The 18,338-nt window shown below is 43.9% G+C and overlaps 1 long non-coding RNA gene across 1 annotated transcript in view; it reads left to right on the forward strand.

Annotated features, from left to right (window-relative positions):
- Positions 1-17,542, forward strand: part of LOC142819172 (uncharacterized) — a 54,649-nt gene extending 37,107 nt beyond the window's left edge. The window contains exons 2-4 of the long non-coding RNA XR_012896972.1: positions 1,575-1,646; positions 8,145-8,205; positions 16,391-17,542. This is a non-coding gene — a long non-coding RNA (uncharacterized LOC142819172). The remainder of the gene's footprint in view (positions 1-1,574; positions 1,647-8,144; positions 8,206-16,390) is intronic.
- The last annotated feature ends 796 nt before the right edge of the window (positions 17,543-18,338 follow it).

The following is an 18,338-nucleotide window of genomic DNA, read 5'->3' on the forward strand; positions in this document are numbered from 1 at the left end:
CTAGCCTCCCACTAGTTCGAATTAAGGGGCTACACACCCCTTAATTTGAACTAGTAAGTTCGAACTAGCCTTAGTCGTCGTAGAATGAGGTTTACCTAGTTCGAACTAAGCGCTCTGCTAGTTTGAATTAAGTTTGAACTAGCGGAGCGCTAGTGTAGCGCCTATCAAAGTTAATTCGAACTAACGTCCGTTAGTTCGAATTAACTTTGTAGTGTAGACATACCCAGAAGCATCTGGACAAGCTGATGAGGGTGCAATTGGTGGAGCACCTGGATTCTGGACAGAGGAGACAGGCAGAAGTCCTTCCTTGTTCACTAGCTCAGACGTGTTTTTTGGTAGTTCCAAGCCAAATGGCCATGATGGTCGACCATACTGAAACTCAACCAGGGGACGTAATGAGAGAGCCCATAGAGCCCATACCAAAAGAGAAGCAAGTAATGATCAGAGAGAACGAGGAAGCTGGGGATCATTATGAAATCTCAAGCGTATGGCACAATCCAATAGTACTGGTTTCTAAACCACATGGCTTGATCAGGGTTTGTATAGATATTTACAAGATCTCAAAATTTGATGCCTACACAATGTCTCAAGTACACAACCTCCTGAAGTGACTAGGATAAGTACAGTATATAACAACCTTAGATCTCACCCAGGGGTATTGGCTGATACCCCCTGACAAGAACATCCTGGGAAAAGAATGTTTCCTTCACGCGGGGGAGACTCCTTCAGTTCAGAACTGTGTCTTTTTGGCTTGCATAGGAGAGCAGCCACTTTCTAGCATCTAATGGACAAGATTCTGCAGCCACATCATGATGATGGGGCTACTTATCTAGACCACATGGTGGTCTTCAGCTGGGACTGGGGAGGCCCCCATACAGAAAGTGGTGGCAGTACTGTGTTCCTTAAAGGCTGCTGGCTTCACAGCAAACTGTCAAATGCCCCATGCTAGGCTGCAGAGAAGGGGTTGAATTGTTGCATGGACAAGCTGCCCCACAAACAGATTCTAACTCTGATATTCCAGTCCAAATACAAGTCCATATTTCACATTTCTCAAGATGTGGAAGTTTTTCAATTCAGGATTTGGTTTCACATGCTACCTCTATACAGCCTAACCTGGGAATGGCTGTCTCTTAAGTCACTAGTTCATAAACAGTAGTGTGCTATGACCCATACTCAGACAACTCTTGGTCTCTTTAATTTTTATGGGTCTTTTCCTCTATCAGAAGAAAATCAACACATAAATCACACAATTTAAAACCCAGGCACAAATCTGACAAATGTGGTATTTTAAAGGTGGTTGTTTTCTTTCTTTTTTTTTTTTAATGAAGGAAAAGCAAGAGGATGGGGTTGGAATTTTATGATGTGCAACAGAGGTTGTAACCACAGAAAAATCTGCCACCAAAAGCCAAACATTATTCATTTTGGTGGAATGCACTGTTAAAATAGCTTAGCCTTTTAGGAAGAAGGCTTATGTAAAGCATCCAATTTACTTCTATCTGGAACAGAGAGAAAGTTATAAAAACCTTTTAAAAATGATTGACTACATATATGTACAGTATTTTCCCCTTTTGCAGACATACATAAGGAGGAGCTGTTCTCGTCAGTGGACTCATACTGAGCACCAAAGAAAAGATACATTGCCGGAGGTAATTCTTTGTCTCATGGTAATTCACTAATACCATTAATTATAACCAATGACTCCACTATCTTCACAATAAGTCAGTAAATTTCCACAGCCTGCACATTTTGGCTGAATAGGGCAGTAAGGACTGAGAGCCTGTGATTATTGTATGACCACTGTTCCTTGAAGGGAAATACCAGGTACATCTCGGGTTGTAATCAACAGGTGTGTCCATAAGGAGGAGGGGGGGAGAGGGCATTGAAATGGGTACATTTCAGGCTTTTAACTGATAAATGCATTTTGAAATCTATGTCTTGGTCTCCAAAGTTTGAGGGTTTTACTGTACGTTTTTTAAATTGTTGTAATAAATTTGGATTTTCAATGTGTGTGTGTGTGTGTGTGTGTGTGTGTGTGTGTGTGTGTGTGTCTTAACTAGTCATTTCTTTTCAATAGGATTGAATTCATTCACCTACACCATAAATATATTTTAAATTGGTTCCATCTGCCCCTTGTCTTCAAAGCTTCTTTGATTTGCAGTGCCCCTCGCTGTGCTCTGCTTATTGCTCTGGTGTCTGGATGCTCATGATCACTGGCCAGGAGCTTTGCCTAGGCCTTCCCCCCGCCATGTAACTTTTCCCCTTACTCTAAAAATATTATGGAACACACAGCAGGCTCCCATCACAGTGGGAAAGTTGCATTTGCTGAGGTCCAGCTAATCAGTATATTGCAGAACCTTCCCTTTAAACACCCAAAAGCACATTCTACCACTCATCTGCATTTTCTCAGCCTCTGGTCGAACTGCTCTTTATGGCAGTCCAGGCTGCTCATGTATGAGCCATGATAGCAAGTAGGATGGCTCACCAAGTATCACTACTGGCATTTCAAGGCCTCCCATGGTAATTTTCCAGTCTGGGAAACAAGTTTCCGCTTGCAGCTTTCTGAAGAGGCAGGAGTTCCTAAAGAGGCCCACGACATACACCTTTCTCAAACATCCCATGGTGATGTTCATAGAATCATAAAGCTGGAAAATACCTCACAAGGTCAAATCCAGACCCCTGCCCAAGGTAGGACCAATCCCAACTAAATCAATCCAGCTAGGAATTTGTCAAGCCAAGACTTAAAAACCTCTAGGGATGGAGATTCCACCTCCTCCCTAGGTAACCCATTCCAGTGCTTCCCCACTCTCCTAGGGAAATACTTTTCCGTAATATCTAACCTACACCTCCCACACTATAACTTGAGACCATTTCTCCTTGTTCTGCCATCTGTCAATACTGAGAACAGCCTTTCTCCATCTTCTTTGGAATCTCCCTTCAGGAAGCAGGAGGATGCTATCAAATCCCCCCTCACTCTTCAATTCTGCAGAATAAACACACCCAAATGCCTCAGCCTCTCCTCACAAGTCATGTGCTCCAGCTCCCTAATCATTTTGGTCACCCTCCACTGGACCCTCTCCAATGCGTCCACATCCTTTCTATAGTGGGGGCTCCAGAACTGGACACAATACTCCAGATGTGGCCTCACCGGAGTCAAATAAAGGGGAATAATCACTTCTCTAGATCAGCTGGCAATGCTCCACCAAATACAAGCGAATACGCCATTAGCCTTCTTGGCTACAAGGGCACACTGTTGATTCCTATCCAGCTTCTCATCTACTGTAATCCCCAGGTCTTTTTCTGCAGAACTGCTACTTAGCCAGTCGGTCCCCAGCCTGTAACAAAGCTTGGGGTTCTTCCGTCCCAAGTGCAGGACTCTACACTTGTCCTTGTTGAATGGCCCTTGTTGAATGGCCACCAACACCTGCAGCACCACCAAGAATTACCCCTTGTGGTTTACATCCTCCTTTCCAAGGTGGTTGGGAGCCCAGATAGAGATGAATGTTCCATCTATCGCCCCAGCACAGTTAGGCAACCCCATCGTGGCAAAGCCCTCCACTCTGCTTCTATGTTCATAATAGCCCACGCTGTAGATTTCCCCACTCCAAATTGATTCCCAATTGACTGGTAGCTGTCTGGCATTGCAAGTTTCCACAGGACAATTGCCACTTGCTCCCCGCCCTCTCAGCTGGTCTTGTTCTGGTCTTCTTGCAGTTCAATGTGGGGAAAGTAAATCACCAACTCCCATGAAAGCGGCCTTATATATGGGAATGTTTTGCAGCCGCTGTTGATTGTGTCCTACCTGCGTAACTATGCAGTCCCACCAGACTGTGCTTGTCTGATGGCACCAGAATCAGAATTCTGCTGTGTTCAGGGGATTGAATGCTGGCAGCGTTTGCCAGTCGCTCAATTCAAGTGCTTTGCAGAAGAGTATATTCATGGCCTCTCTAGATCCTTCCTCATTCCTGCAGACCCTGAACATGCTCCGGCTATTCTCCAGCAGAAGGCTCACCATGGTTAATATGATTGTCATAATGCTTTGATGCTCAGTGGAAACCACCATGGGTTCTATGCTTATGCTGCTGTGGCATCTGTGCAGATAACCTGGAGAAGAAAGGGTGCAAAGAGACTGCCATTGCTTTCAAGCTGGGAAGGGGAAGAGAGGGAGGAGACAAGTGCATTATGTTCCTTCTCCTCTACAGTTGTTTTTGCTCAGTCTGACTTACACAGTAATCAGCCTGGCCTCAGCTTGCTTCACATATGCCACAAACTCAAGAGTGGATCCTGTGGAAAAGCAGACCCATCAGCTGGATGGGTGGACGACTCACCCACATGTGCATGTTGCTGTTTAGCTCTGTCTTTATCCTCCTTTTTGATCATATATCACTCAAATGTGAGCTCTCATACCCAATTTATCATCCACTTTCCCTCCTTCAATTAAAGACTGAAGCTCAATGATGCTCTACCTGGAACTAATTGCAATTTTCCATAATGCAATTTAATAACGGCCTTGGCTGTGAGGGTTTAGGGGTGGGGGAACCAAATCCAAGGGAACTGGTAAGAAGGGTAATTGTGTTCAGATGTTCTGACTATTGCCCATACACTTTACAATATGTGAAAACTGTGTGCGTGGCTCTCAAGTCTCGAAAAACATGCGATTGACTTTTAAAATCTGAATTGTAGGGAATTTGCTCTTTCAGTCTTTCTACCCTTCCCCGGGATTTATTTCTTGCCTTCAAATCCCACAGTAACATGGACAGCTTACTTGTCATGACACTGTCTAATGCTTATGGCTGCACAGAGAGTTCAGAACACAATAAAATAAGACCATCTGACCTAACTTGTTGCGATCCATCTATTCAGTCTCATAGTGTGTCTACACAGCACCTGAAACTTGAAATAAGCTATGCAATTGGCACTACGCAAATTGCGTAGCTAATTTCAGGTCTATTTTGAAATAGCTTATTTTTCCGAATTTTGAAATAAAGTGCTATTTCCAGCCATCCCTTCCTCCTCGTAGAATGAGGATGGCAAAATAGTGCATCTGCTATATTTTGAAAAAGCGGACACGGTCAAAAGATGTGGGGATACCTCTGGTATCCTGAAATAACTTTGCTGTGTAGACGTACCCATAGATGGAGGTTCCAGCTCTGCGGTCTTGAACAGGGTGAGTGTTGGGGAGGTGCATACATGAGTGAAAGTCATTGATGGGGCAGAAGGAGTGAAAATGTTTTAAGCATCGGGGAAGTAGGCAGCCGTATGCTCTTTGAGTTTCCCTACCGAGACCCGTACTTCCCTGCTTACGTGATAAAATGTTTGTAGTCATGTTGGTCCCTGGATATTATTGAGACAAGGTGGGTGAAGTAATATCTTTTTTTGGACCCAGTCTTGTTGGTGAGAGAGACAAGCTTCCAAGCTTCCAGAGAGTTCCTGACTAGAAGACCCCAGTTTAAGCTCAAGAGTGCATCTCTCTCTCCAACAGAAGTTGATCCAATACAAGATATTACCTCAGATTTTTACTTCACCTGCATTTTCTCTTTTACCTGACTTTATGCCATTTACACTGCACAGGTTTAGAGTGATGGGTGAAAGCTACAAGGATGGTGGTGAAAAGGCTGTTGTATAAGGTCTGTATTCTCAATACATCCGTGGGGTGGACTTATGGGTACAGGACTGAACTGGGAGTAAGGAGACCTTGATTTAATCATCCTCTTGGATGAATCACATGAGCTCCCTGTGGCTCAGTTCTCCATCTGTAACTGATACCTGCTGTCTCCTGACATTAGTTTATTTTGACAAAAAGCTTCTCAAGGCAGAAACTGCTTTTTACTATGGGCTTATACATCACTTAGCACAATGAGGCTCCAGAGTCATACATGATCTTTCAGCATTACTATAATGCAATGAAATAATTAATAATAATACATTTTTGACTAGGTCTGAAAGTCAAACCTCAGTGGGTCCATACATCTCTAGAAACATAACTCTAATTCTCCTCCGGGGCACCTGGCGCTGGCCACTGTCGGCAAACAGGCTACTGGGCTAGATGGACCTTTGGTCTGACCCAGTACAGCCGTTCTTATGTTCTTATTGGCTTAAATAGGAATTTTAGATCACGGAATCATAGAACACTAGAACTGGAAGAAACCTTGAGAGGTCATCAAGTCCAGTCCCCTGCCCTCATGGCAGGACCAAGCACCATCTAGATCGGGGCTGTATATAAAAAAGGGTAGTCTTCTAGGGTTAGTCACTGGTGGGATGCTGCTGCTATATTTACCTGCACCTGTTGGGTGCTGGGCGATCACAGCTCTCGTTGGCCATGTTCTGCCCTCCACTCCCATTGGCCACGGATGGTGATCTGTGGCCAATGACAGCTGTGATCTCCCAATATCTAGGGAGGTGCAGGTAAATACAGAAACAAAATACAGGACTATGTAGCACTTTAAAGACTAACAAGATGGTTTATTAGATGATGAGCTTTCATCTAATAAACCATCTTGTTAGTCTTTAAAGTGCTACATAGTCCTGTATTTTGTTTCAGCTACACCAGACTAACATGGCTACATTTCTATCACTATCATAAATACAGAGGCAGTGTTCCACCAGGGACTAACTCTGCAGATTGGATGTGGCCCATGAGCCAGAATTTGCCCAACCAATCTAAATCATCCCTGAGAGGTGTTTGTCTAACCTGCTCTTAAAAATCTCCACTGATGGAGATTTCATAACCCCCCTAGACAATTTACTCCAGTGCTTAACCACCCTGAAAGCTGAGAAGTTTTTCTTAATGTCCAACCTAAACATCCCCTGCTGTAATCTAAGTCCATTGCTATTCGTCCTATCCTCGTAGGTTAAGGAAAATAATTTTTCTCCCTCCTCCTTGTAGGTATTTGAAAGCTGCTAGCATCTGCTCTCTTAGGGTGGGTCTACACAGCACCTCAAACTCAAAATAAGATATGCAATTTGCACTATGAAAACTGCGTACTTTATTTTGCATCTAATTTGAAATTTGGCGCATCTACACAGTGCCAAATTTTGAAATAACCCACTATTTGGAGCCATCCCCTACCCCTCGTGCAACGAAATTTACCAGGATGGCGAAATAGCATGCCCATTATTTTGAAACATATTTTGAAATAACAGGCAGCTTGTGTAGACACGGGATAGCAATTTTGGTGTACCTTCGGTATTCCAAAATAGCTGTGCAGTGTAGATGCAAGTGAGTCTTCTCTTTCCAAGACTAAACAAACCCAAGTCTTACAATCTTCCCTCATAGCTCATGGTTTCCAGACTTTTAATCATTTTTGTTGCTCTTCTCTGGACCTTCTCCAATTTGTCCAAAGGAATTTGTCTAGCTCCTTGATAGATCAGACCCTTTATAATACTGCAGAATTCCTGCGTACACACGTCTGTTGATGCCATTGGGAGAGCTGCATGTATATGAGCTGCAGGATTAGACTCAAATGCTTAGTTTAATTATAAGGCTTTTCCCAGGTGTGTTTCTGGGATACCGTAAGGGTTTATCGACTGCTCTGATTTTTGAGATGATGTACCAAGAATGACATTCTGATGCTGATGTTTGCTTGAATCTGATGGTTTATGAGCTGGGAGATGTTGCCGAAAAAATATTAAACATTTTTTTTCCGTAACACAAATGTGAGTTATAATAATCTCTAAAGGGGAGCAAACAGCTGCCAGAGTTCTGCAGACTGTCTGCTTTGGGGACTATTATTGATTTTGACATTAGAGAAACAAAATACCTTGGATGGGATGGATACATTTGGAAGTTGGTAACCAATGTGCCCGAGACTTGTAACTATTTCCCTCTTCTGATGTGCCAAATGGTTTCTCTGACTTCCTTCAAGTCCCTCTTTGAAACACTTCCTCCTTAAGACTTCCCAGCAGCGCTGTCTCCTGAATAACCCCACGGTTTCACATTTCCAGCAGTCCTCAAACAGTTGTATTTCTCTCATTTCTACTGCTAATATCTCATTCATGTGGAAAGCCCCTAAGGGCAATGAGTGTGTCTTATCTGCATGTACATAGCTGAGGTCCAATAGTAATCATCGTCAATACTGAAAGAGCTTGTTTTGGAATGGGATTGCTTTTGAATAATTGCTTTCTTTTTTCCACTTGCTTGTGCCAAGATCAGCGCATGACTGAAGCTGATGCTGAAGCAGAAGCAGAAGCACAGAGATGGAAGAAATGGTACGTTCTATTGGGTCAATGGGCTATCTAGTTCAGTATTCTGTTGTGGGTGAGTCTGCAATTGGATTAATACACAGACCAATCAGCGTGCAACATGTTAGTGATCTTTAGAATCATAGAATCATAGAGCTGGAAGAGACTTCAGGAGTCATCGAGTCCAGACCCCTGCCCAAAGCAGGACCAATCCCAACTAAATCAACCCAGCCAGGGCTTGGTCAAGCTGAGACTTAAAAACCTCTAGGGATGGAGATTCCACCATTTCCCTAGGGAACCCATCCCAGTGCTTCACCACCCTCCTAGGGAAATAGTTTTTCCTAATATCCAACCTAGACCTCCCCCACTGTAACTTGAGACCATTGCTCCTTGTTCTGCCATCCGTCACTACTGAGAACAGCCTCTCTCCATCCTCTTTGGAACCTCCCTTCAGGAAGTTGAAGGTTGCTATCAAATCTCCCCTCACTCTTCTCTTCTGCAGACTAAACAAACCCAAATCCCTCAGCCTCTCCTCATAGGTCATGTGCTCCAGCCCCCTAATCATTTTGGTTGCCCTCTGCTGGCTCTAGAACGGGACACAATACTCCAGATGTGGCCTCATCAGAGCCAAATAAAGGGGAATAATCACTTCTCTCAATTTGCTGGCAATGCTCCTCCTTAGACACCCTAATATGCTATTAGTCTTCTTGGCTACAAGGGCACACTGTTGATTCCTATCCAGCTTCTCATCTACTGTAATCCCCAGGTCCTTTTTTGCAGAACTGCTACTTAGTCAGTCGGTCCCCAGCCTGTAACAATGCGTGGGGTTCTTCCACCCCAAGTGCAGGACTCCACACTTGTCCTTGTTGAACCTCACTCTTCCTCCTCTCACAGAATGAATTACCCCATCATATAGGCAAACCCTGATAATCCCAGCAAATAGATCTTTTAAAAGAAAATGCATTCTGCAATAGAATGTGGAAAAAAAGACAGACCTACCGAGTAACTTTATTCCTAACACACACAAACACCCCAGGTGGTTTTTGTATGCCCCAGGGGGGAGAAAAGTTTTCTGTCCGTTCTATATAATCTGGTTTTAATTGTTCTAAGGTAGAAGTTCTTCTTATTCATTTATAATTGAAACCTGGAGGAAGGGGGAGGGGTTTTCATAGAAAACTGAAAGGTTTGTCAGAAATTAAAAGGCTGAAAAATTGAACAACAATAAAAAAAAATTCACCAAGCATCTGAAATTTAAGTTCTGAAATGCTGCCACACTACCTCACCGGAGCTGTAGGCCAGGGTCCACTATTCTTCATGGGTTCTGGGCTCAACGCATGTGCTATCTCTCTCATGATGCATGGCAGTCTCGCATAGGTGATGCATTTGGTGAGGGGTTTTAATTGCTGAAGCTTGGTGCCTGCACTCTTCCCCCTCCCTTCCCTGCTCCCTGCTCCCTTCCCCCACAGAGCACAGGTTGCCTCGGAGGGAGGAAGCCCTGCATTTTTGGGAATCTCTGGTCATAGGCCGTGTCCAGACTCAGGGTTTTTTTCGGGAAAAGTAGCCTTTTCCCGAAAAAACTTCCCCTGCGTCCAGACTCAAGCCGCGTTCTTTCTAAATTATTTCGAAAGAACGCGGCTTTTCTTTCGATGGCGGTAAACCTCAATTTACGAGGAAGAACGCCTTCTTTCGAAAGTTCCTCTTTCGAAAGAAGGCGTTCTTCAATGTAAAGAGGCCGTCTTCGAAAGAGAGCATCCAGACTCGCTGGGTGCTCTCTTTCGAAAAAGCGGATTTCTCTTTCGAAAGATCCGCCTGCAGTCTAGACGCGATCTTTCGAAAGAGGCTCTTTCGAAAGATGCTTTCGAAAGAGCTTCTTTCGAAAGAAGCCTGCAGTCTAGACATAGCCATAGTGTGTCACAGGAGATGTTGTTTGCCTAGAGAGCCCATCCCATAGAGGAAAACGGGGATCTGAGGTGACCGAACAACAATGCCCACATGACATTTTCCCATGGAAAGCGGGCACTTCCCATGGAGAACTGGCTTTGCCTTCCACTGACCAACCCGATTTGCCACATGAGAACTGTTTCAATGGAAAACTTTCAGACAGCCTGAATTGATATTTCTACATCTCCACTGGAATTCAGTTGAGCTCATGGCATCAATTATACCTTGCGCCAATCGGTTGCAAAGGTTAATGACACACTGTAACATGGACACCGTTTCTTTTTATCCTTTGAAAGGCAACAAATGTAATTGTCATTGAATAGCGAGAAAACAGCAGACAAGTTTCAGTTAGTCAGACATGGAAGTTTAAGTCTCTGTCTCTGTCTCTCTGGCTATTTCTAGACTGCATTGCTTTTTCAGGATACTGGAGGTATCTTGGGAAAGCAACGCTGTGTCCAAGGAATGCATCCGCCTTTTTATTTTTTTTTCTCGAAAAAGCGGATGTGCTCTTTCACCATCCCTGGAAACCGCATTCTATGAGGGATAAGAGAGGTGTCGAAAGAGCACTTTTTTTTCTGAAAATTGGCACCTTCTCCAACTTTGGTGCCTTGTTACTCAGTAGGTCTGTCTTTTTTTCCACTTGCCTACTGCAGAATGCATCTTCCTTGAAAGCATCTATTGGCTGGGATTGTCAGGGTTTGCCTATATGATGGGGTAATGCATTCTGTGTGAGAAGGGAGAGTGAGGTTCAACAAGGTGTAGAATCCTGCACTTGGGACGGAAGGCACTTAACACTGCAGTCTAGATGTAGCCTCTTCTGTCTCTCTCTCTCTCTCTCCCTCTCTCTCTCTTTCTCTCTCACTCACACACACACTCACACACACTACTGATACACTATGGTCTAATTCAAGAAGGCCATGCAGGCATATGTAAAGCCATTCCCATTCAGGAAACTACTGTAGCACATGATTCACTTTAAGTATATGTTTAAGTCCCATTCTCTGCACTATGAGGGTATGTCTACACTATCACCCTAGTTCGAACTAGGGTGGTTAATGTAGGCAACCGAAGTTGCAAATGAAGCCCGGGATTTGAATTTCCCGGGCTTCATTTGCATCTTGCCAGGCGCTGCCATTTTTAAATGCCGGCTAGTTCGGACTCCGTGCCCGCGGCTACACGCGACACAGACTAGGTAGTTCGGATTAGGCTTCCTATTATGAACTACCTGTACGCCTTGTTCCATGAAGATTTTCCACGAGGAGTACAGGTAGTTCGGAATAGGAAGCCTAGATATATTCATGGAGGATAGGTTAGCCAGGATGAGCAGGAATGGAGTCCCTAGCCTCTGTTTGTCAGAAACTGGGAATCACTTGATGATTCCCTCTTCTGTTCATTCCCTCTGGGGCACCTGACATTGGCCATTGGTGGCAGACAGGATACTGGGCTAGATGGACCTTTGGTCTGACCCAGTCTGGCTGTTCTTATGCTCTTACGTGCTCCCTTTCCTGAATAAGGATGCTTTTGTGAATCAGAATCTAATCGCTGTATCTAATCGCTGTACCCTGAGCCAACTAGATTAAACTATGCTTTGAAAGGCAGCAGTAGTATGGAGATTAAACATTTATTTCTCTCTTTTTTGTTCCTTGATTTTTGTCCCATGTGGCCACGGGGAGAGGCAAGAGGAGACAAGTGAAAATAAGATCATGGACTCCATTTTTTAATCCTGACATGTTCCAGAGCATTTAAAACAGGGAACAAACTTGCTATAGTGATTTATGTGTCCTGTAGGTGTTGTAATTTGCAAACTTCAGCTTCTCTTACTCTACCAGCTGTTTATCCCCATCAGTCACTTAGTTTTTTCCCCCTTTTAATTTCTGCTGAGAAGCAGATGAAATGCTGGAGCATCTTTCCTTGGCAAGCAGGAATTACATGTGTGCAGCATAGAAGCTCCCCTATTATCACCCTGAGAGGTATGCATGTGAGTTCCTGCCTTGCCCATGAGAGAAGAGAGCATCAGGGATATTTAAGTAGGCAAATGTCTGCATAATGAGTGAAAGTGATCAATAGGCCAGACCCTCAGCTGGTGTAAACCAGCATAGTCCTTTAGAGGTCAGTGGAGGTAGGCCAATTTATGCCCCCAGGGAATTTGGCTCATAATATAGAGCGAGGATGATAGAACATTTGGAAGATTTTCTAAGGCTCAGAATCAGAAAAAAACCTTTCCTGACTATGATATATAACAGGCTGTGAAGAGGAAAGCTGCGTAAGTGCCCAGGCACAATGGTGATGGATGATCTTTCAAAAGCCTAGACAGATGGTCATTTCAAAGCTGACTGGGCAAAACACCCGACCAGGAAAAAATCCAGCCCTGGTAAAAGGAGAGACCACCTAATTATGCCACCTTGACAGATGCCAAATAGTGTGTAAGGATTGTACTATTAGCTAAACTGAGGCTATGTCTAGACTGCAGGCTTCTTTTGGGAGAAGCTTTTCCGGAAGAGATCTTCCGAAAAAACGTCTTCCGAAAGAGAGTGTCCACACTGTGAAAGCACATCGAAAAAGCGATCTGCACTGAATGGACGCTATCTTGTGTGTAAGCTGTGATTACTATGCATGGAGTGGCCATCAGGCAACCCGTGCTTTTTCCTCTTTCCTGTTCTTGTGAAACAACTCCCTCTTCCCCGTCCACACATGCTCTTTTGGTAAAAGGCTTCTTCCTCGTAGAAAGAGGTTTACCAATGCTGGAAAACCCCCTCTGTTCTTTCAATTTACAATCTAAAGAACGTGACTGCAATGTGGGTGTTACTCAAGTTCTGTAGTGTAGACATACCGGGTGTATCTAGACCGGATGTATCTAGACTACAGGGTTTTGTCGACATTAGTGGATTTTTGTTGAGAAAACTATACCTGCGTCTACACTACTGCTGTGTTCTGTCGACATAACGTCAACAGAACTCGGCAGTTTTGTTGACGGCAGTAAACCTCTTCTACGAGGCATAACGCCTTTTGTCGACAGAGTTCTGGCGACAGAAGGCGTTATTGCATCTACACTGTCCTTTGCATCTACACTCTCATGTCGACAAAGCAGCTTGCTTTGTCGACAGAACTGGATGTAGTTTAGATGCTCTTTGTCGACAGAAGCTTTGTCAACAGTGTATGTCGACAAAGCCTCTGTCGACAAAAAGCCTGTAGTCTAGATGTACCCACCCTGAAAAAGGTACTAATGGTGGCAGACGCAAGCTAACAAGATCCCTTCTACCTCTAACTCTTCAGCTTCCCCAAGGCAGGATATGGATATAACATGATAGGGCAGGGGTTGGCGACCTTTTCAAACCAAAGAGGCAAATTCCATCAAAATTCAGAACAAGGGGTCAACAAAGAGCCGGAGAAGTGGGCCTGTTTGCATGACTGAAAATATACAACTTAATACTATTGGTAAGTGACATGATGATTACTAATACTATAAATGAAACCTTGTACTCACAGACTTTATTTAATGGGACGTCTGCTGCTGCTGGGATCAGTTTGTGGATGTGGGGGTACAGGAGTCAGGGTTGGGGTGCGGGAGAGGCTCAGGGCAGGGGACTGGTGTGTGGGAGGTGCAGGAGGCAGGGCAAGGTGCTGACAATGGGAAGTGGTGCATATTGAGGGGAGGGGCTTGGGGCCAGATTACTTCACCTAGCCAGGGCTAGGCTGCTGCATCAGGGCAGAAGTGGCCACAGCTAGATCGCCACAGCGGGGGAGGGGGGAGGAGCTGCCACCAGCCCTGCTTGTGGCCAGATGGGGGCCTGGACCAGGATCGGGGCCAGGGACAGGATGCTACGGCCAGATGGGGGTTGGGCCCCGCCTGAGGCCTTGTTGGCCTGGTTGGCATGGCTGGAGCCGAAGCTGGGCTGCCATGGCTGGGGCTGTTTCAGCAGTTGCAGGGCCACTGGGGCTGGGCCGTGGGGTCTGCCCCAGGAGCACAGCAGTTGAGGACAGACTGCAGCAGTCAGCTGGGGACTGGGGTTGGGCAGCTGCAGCCAGATGGAGGCACCCGCTGCCACCAGCCCCTCTCGCTATCCCAGCTGGGAGTGCACTTACGTTCTTATGTTTAAATTTTTTGAATTAATTTTTCATTTTAATTTAAAAAGTTGCGTGTATTTGGGGAATGTTTTTTTCGGAGTTGTTTGACCCACCTGGTTCTTCAAAGATGAGCTGGAAATCTCATAAGGAACAGCTTTCCTGGGGAGAGTTTTGACTATTCCAAGTTCTGGTCCCAGCTGAAAATAAGAACATAAGAACGGCCATACTGGGTCAGACCAAAGGTCCATCTAGCTCAGTATCCTGTCTGCCGACAGTGGCCAATGCCAGATGCCCCAGAGGGAGGGAACCCCACAAAGGTAATCCTCACATGATCCTGCCCTGTTGCCCACCTCCAGACAAACAGAGACTAGCGACAATATTCCTACCTATCCTGGCTAATAGCCATTATTGGACCTAACCTCCATGAATCTATCTAGTTCTTTTTTGAACCCTGTTAAAGTTCTAGTCTTTACAACATCCTCTGGCAAGGAGTTCCACAGATTGTGCGCTGAGTGAAGAAAAATTTCCTTTTGTTTGTTTTAAAGCTGCTGCCTATTCATTTGATTTGGTGACCCCGAGTTCTTGTATTGTAGGAATAAGTAAATATATTTTCCTTATTCACTTTTTCCATACCAGTCATGATTTTATAGGCTTCTCTCATGTCTCCCCCTTAGTCTCCTCTTTTCTAAGCTGAAAAGTCCCAGTCTTTTTAATCTCTCTTCATATGGGACCCGTTCCAAACCTCTAATCATTTTTGTTGCCGTTCTCTGATATTGTATTGTTTGATAGATCTCTTTCCTCTCTTGTGCAGAACTTGGGAATACAATGAAAGATAAAACAGTTCATCAAACCACTTCAAAGAGCAATAACAGTGCAGTAGGGACAATGTTTCTTATTTTACCAAGTAGTTTTTATCTTGGTCCTGACTTCATCTAGACCCAATCCTGCAAGGTTGTGATTGCTTTTGACTTCCATTGGCCCCTCTCCTCAACTGGGGAAAATCAGAGAACTATCATTTACATCAGCAGAGGTCTGCTGATTTACAACATCTGAAAGACTAACCCATTGGCTTCAGTCACAGTTGTGGAGACTTGGCAATGTGCAAAATGAGCATATATGTGATTCTGTCTATGTTGTTTTGGCATGTGCAGGTCCTCCTCCAGTAGACGGGGGAAGGTAGCAGTTTGATCACAGGAAAAAGAAGGGTTTTGATAAATACAAAACCCGATGATTATCTCATTTGGGGGCATTTCATGTTTTCCCTAAAGAAATTCCATGGAAAAACCCATGTAGAAAAATACAATTTGTTGCAAACCTACAGATTTAATCTTTCTTTCTTTCTTTCTTTCTTTCTTTCTTTCTTTCTTTCTTTCTTTCTTTCTTTCTTTCTTTCTTTCTTTCTTTCTTTCTTTCTTTCTTTCTTTCTTTCTTTCTTTCTTTCTTTCTTTCTTTCTTTCTTTCTTTCTTTCTTTCTTTCCAAGGACAAAAAAGGCCTAGCCTGAAAAAGAATAGCTTGATCAAAGAAGAGATTCCCCCTTCCCCATTCTATGTAACTTGCTGGGGGGAGGGGAGGGGGAAAATGCATTCAAAATAAACATGCTAAACATGCCTAAATCAAGCTACAATAACTTCTCAAGCAACGTTTTTCTTACTTTGCCTATCCACAAATTTTGATGACTATCAATGGAAATAGTTTTATCAGTTTGTGTGTGCTTAGGGAAATTGATGTTTGCTGACATTAACCTGCCGGGGAACTCAATCATTCTTTTACAAAGGAATTTCACCAGGCAATTACAGAGAATGAAGAATTGCTCTTCATATATAAAGATGTCACTGTTTCCCTGGGTTTGAACAAAGACGTTAACTGGATAGCCCATTATAAAACCAGCCTTCCTTACATTTAACACCACTTTGACATCAAAAGCTAAGTATAGGACACATCAGCCTACTCAATGAGCCTCATTAGCACCAACACTACAATTGACAGGTACTTTTTTTCTCTCCCTTCTTTTTCTGTTATATATCCTGGGCCCCTCTTTTTCCTCCACTCAAGCTCACCTGATGAAGTGGATTTTGCCCTTGAAAGCTCATGATACTATATATATTTTTGTTAGTCTCTAAGGTGTGACAGGACTACTCATTGCTTTTAAATTTAATCCTTTAAAGTCTTTATTTAGCAAGGCATTTACCTGCAGTATCTTTACAGAGCAAAGACATGCCATGAAGATCTTAAAAAGAATGATACCTACAAGAGGAATCAACACTGGGTTGGTACATGGAAGGAGAAGAGTGAATATGAGGCCTAGATTATTGTGTGAACATTCAGTATCCATCCATCCATCCATCCATCCATCCGTCCATCCATCCCAGTCTTCTCACTCGGCAGTCAATACAGAATTCTTAAGACTAAAGAGAATCTCTTCCCCTTTAACAACAGGAGGAAAAAAGAACTGCAAAGCAAGAATATGTAATAACTTAATGGAGGTAGGAGACATACAAGTGTGGGGTGTTCTGAAGCACTTAGCTTGGATATAAGAACATTATCTAGGGATCTTGATTGGAAATAAAGAGTGTTCTAGAGCAGACTGACATTGGGCAAACATTAATTATGTTAATTCAGGCCTGAATGATATTGCTATTGATTAATCACTGCTGAGTTCCCTGCACTGTATGCTACATGTATAGAAAAGGTATAGGTTATGGGATATTCAGCTCACTAGTAAGTGCATTTGGTGTGTCACATCCCATCCTGTCCCAGTGACCTAGTGAACTTGTTCATTATTATATTTATTTTAAAAAAATAATCCGTTTGCTAAAAACTATATCGCAAGGTAGCTCTGCAGAAGCCAACACAACTGCCTGTCATTAATGAAAGCTTAACTCAGAAGCATCATCCAGATGGGGGAAAAAAATTATAACAGGCCTTCACAAACAGCTTGGTGAGAGGAGATATGTTTTTAAAAGATTCCTTCTATTTAGGTGTATTTTTCTTCATGTTAAAAAACTCCTTTTTTTGGTGAGAACGCTCAACAAAGTATTTGGGGCGAGTAACAGGAAATTGAGCATCATTCACTGAAGAAGTTTTTTGATGTCCCCAGCCCAAACATTTCCATTATTTTCAGGCTACTCACCCTACTGACCTTTTTTTAGGCAAATATTACTCACAACTAGCATTTCTGACCCTGGTTCGGCCTGGTATAATTGGCTACACAGCTTCCCTTAACAAGATGTGACATTGGTTATGGCCAAGTCATCTCTATCCCTTGTAAAGAAGATGGCCTGTCCCCTAGAAGTTGTTGCCTCAGCTCTCCCTCACCAAATGGCAGCTCCTTGGCCAAAGGAAGGAGAGAGTCCCATGTGCTACAGGGCAGTGTCTACACTGAACCCCTCTTCCAGAAAAGGGATGCAGATGAGACAAGTCGGAATTGCAAATGCAACGGGGATTTAAATTTTCCCCGCTGCATTTGCATGAACATGTCTGCCACTTTTTTCCGGCTCGGGGCTTTGCCGGAAAAAAGTGCCAGTCTAGACAGGGATCTTTCAGAAAATAAAGCCTTCCTCTTAAAATCAGGAATAAGGGACCTTTTGGAAAAGGCTTTATTTTCTGAAAGATCCCTGTCTAGACTGGTGCTTTTTTCCGGCAAACCCCCGAGCCGGAAAAAAGCGGCAGCCATGTTCATGCAAATGCAGCAGGGAAAATTTAAATCCCCGGGGTATTTGCAATTCCGACTTGTCTCATCTGCATCCCTTTTCCGGAAAAGGGGTGCAATGTAGACACAGTCCAGGAGTGCTTTCATCTGCCTCTGAGTTAATAGGTAAGAGGCCAGGAGATGGCGCTCACAAATACGTAGCGTATATTCTGGGTTTTGTGGGACAATAAAATGTGTTGTTGTGAATGGCAAATGACTTCCTCAGACCGCAAGTGACATCAGCTCTTAACTGGGCATCAGAAGTAAAACAATTGTAATGGCTTTAATCCTTTGTTGTGGCTAAGTGGGTGCGTTGAGTCACTTCCACAATGGCTGTGAACAACATTCCACTCCCTGACGTGATGCAAAGGCATGGGAATGCCTGCAAAAAGGAGCTAGCTTCTGCAGGCTGCAAATGACTTACTCTGGGTCGCCCTTCACATCAGCTCTTAGCACAATTTATGG

This window comes from Pelodiscus sinensis, chromosome 20, assembly GCF_049634645.1.
Source record: "Pelodiscus sinensis isolate JC-2024 chromosome 20, ASM4963464v1, whole genome shotgun sequence".
Classification (NCBI taxonomy): Eukaryota; Metazoa; Chordata; order Testudines; family Trionychidae; genus Pelodiscus; species Pelodiscus sinensis.